This window comes from Lynx rufus, unplaced genomic scaffold, assembly GCF_022079265.1.
Source record: "Lynx rufus isolate CCGP_SWC_20201006 ecotype Redwood Valley unplaced genomic scaffold, mLynRuf1.p SCAF_6, whole genome shotgun sequence".
Classification (NCBI taxonomy): Eukaryota; Metazoa; Chordata; class Mammalia; order Carnivora; family Felidae; genus Lynx; species Lynx rufus.
The window spans coordinates 69977150-69979944 of NW_025814878.1; positions in this window are offsets into that span (position 1 = coordinate 69977150).

Sequence of the window (2795 nt, forward strand, 5' to 3'; positions counted from 1 at the left end):
TGAATCCTTGAAGTTTAAACCATATTCAGATTGGTCTAATGTATTTTCTTTTCTTGTTTTCTTTCTCTTTTTCTTTTTTTTTTTTGAAAGCAATATGAAAAGAAACTATCAGTAGCTTGTAAGATTTACATATAATAGGAAGTGAAGGCTCACTGAGTGTTTTGACTTTCTCATGGTGAGATTGTAATTATCTATGGTATATACATATACCGTATATAGCATGTGGAGTTTTGCAGCCTACAAAACCACATCCTCCCTCCCCCCCACCCATTTCGTCTAGTTGCACAGAGTATTGGCATAAGTAATAATGTTTAACCAAAATTCTCAGACTCTTTTAAAAACCAAACAGCAAACTTAAAACTTGGCAGTGATACTAACCAGACCAAGACTTATAACTTAATTTATCAGAAAAATGCTCTACACAGTTTCATACTTGAGTGTTGATAACTAACAGTAACCAGCACATGGAGTCTTGTGATTTCTGTTATTCTTGGGCACAATGTGAGAACCTAAAATGCAAAAGCCAGTTGAGGTCTTGGTATTAGTTCTGAGGTATTTGTAATCATGAAGGATTAGCTTTTGTGTTCTTGCTTGCTCTTGTTTGTCACAGATAGTAGATGACCTTGGTTCTGTAAAAATCCATGACCTATGATAATTTTTCACTTAAGTAAAGTGGAAGAGAGGCTTGTACTTTCTTTTCACTTTCCATTGGGTATATAAGAGGTACTTACTCATCTGCAGAGAATAAATTTCTAGTATTTTGAGTTTTTTGCTCATTTTATTTAGTTTAAGTAGACCGTTAAAGAATGTCCTAGTAAACATTTTTAAATTCCAGTTTTTGCCAGGGAAGGAACACATGATATGAGTGGAATGGTAAAAAGAAAATAAATCCACCTCAAATTCTTTGATTCCAATGAGAAGTGTCTGTCTTTTTAAATCAAGAGGAATAATGTTGTCAGCTATCCCTTAGATTTTTATAGTGTGGTTTTTCATTCAGGATATTTTTTCCATTTTGCTTTGAGATTCCTGATCCATGATCTATAAGGAAAAAGGCATTTATGCTACTTATTTACGTCTTAAGACTTAAGTTAACTTCCTCCTTAACTTTGTTTCTCTGAGTCTTTGCTGAAACAGATAGATTCTAGGCTTTTATGGTATTAAATAACACTGTGAGGAATTTCAGGGGGTTATCTCCAGCAATCTGTCTTTTGGGGGTTGTAGTGCAAAGGCCAAAGCCCATTACTATAAAGACCCTCTTACAGGATGAAGGAGGAAGATACTAATTATGATAAAGGATCTATAAAACTTTTAACCTCAGCAGCATTTTCGACCTCAAAACTGGAAAAATGAAAACAGAATTAGTTTTTGAAAAATCCGTAAAATAATGTATACGTGGTTGAAGATTTCAAAACAAGTAACTTCGATAGCATATTATGAGATGAATCAGAAAGGCTAAGAATGCATGGTGAGGAGCATTACCATCTGTCTGTTGAGAAACTAAAGTAATACGTCTGTTCCTTGACTCATTAACGACCTTTCATATATTTGTCAAGCTAAAGCAGTGTGATTTCCTTTCATTTGTAAACAGAATTGCTTTAACTCTTCCCTAGTTTAGATGGGGAAAGGGTGTAGTTCCTGATTTGCTTCTTTATTTTAAAACAACATGGCTGTTAAATATTTAGGCTGATAACTATTTGAAAAGTAGTTGCACAGGATATGACTCTGTTTATGGATGTTGATAAATTTCCCCATGGATTCTGTAACAATTCATCAAATTAGTATTGATTTTTAAATTGAAGATTAGCACGAAGAGACACAAACTATTTCCAGTAGGTAGATCTGTATAAGATGTTTGTGTGTGGTGTTGATTGCTTGAAAGAGATTTAGGAAAAGTCCTCATGAGTACATCCCAGCCTTAATGCTTAGTACAGTTCAAGAACAAGAGTTTTCTATCTTAAGAAGACATGGAAATTAATTAATGATCCATCCCCATATATACTAATAGGGAGAGCATTTTCCTTTTTGCTGTTGGTGATATGAAATGATACCACAATACGAGTAGAATTTTTTATTAATTTTTTTGATTTAGCAATATTGTACAAATTGCTGTTTCCTTTAGGCTTTACTGTAAATATTAATCACCATGTCACTTCAAAGACTAGCCTTTTATCATTACATTAAATGACATACATGCATTGATAATTATAATTATATATCTGTATTTTATTAAAAAAGTGCTTAAGAAATTATATATTAAAGTGTGTTACTAAACCCTTTTACGACTTTGGAGGGTAATCATTTAAAGTGTCTATAAATGTTGTTCCAAGAACAAGCACACATATGAACACCCCAAACACAAATTTTGTAGCTTTCGATTACAAAGCATGGCAAAATGGGTCTGGCATTCATTTTTCATGTGTTAAATATAATTTCTTGGTGCCCTGACCATGTCATTGAAGGTGAAGCCCTGACAAATGTTGAACACATGAAAATTCAAATGTAAGAAGAGAAGGACATGGTGGTATGTTTTGTTTCTGGTCCAGGGGAGAAGGGCAAGCATACAAGAATGAGGTGCTTTTACCACTGACCAGTGATGACAGATCACTTCTAGACCCCTTGACTGGAAAACATTCCAAGGGACATTGTGATGAGGTGATGTTGCTGCTATCACAGCCAGTCACATTTTGAAAATTAACACTTGCTTCTATACAAGCTCCTTCCCAGAGGTCAACAGCTTTTCACAAGCAGGGCACCCACTTGCTGACCCCTGATTTCTGGAATGTAGGGGGTCAGGA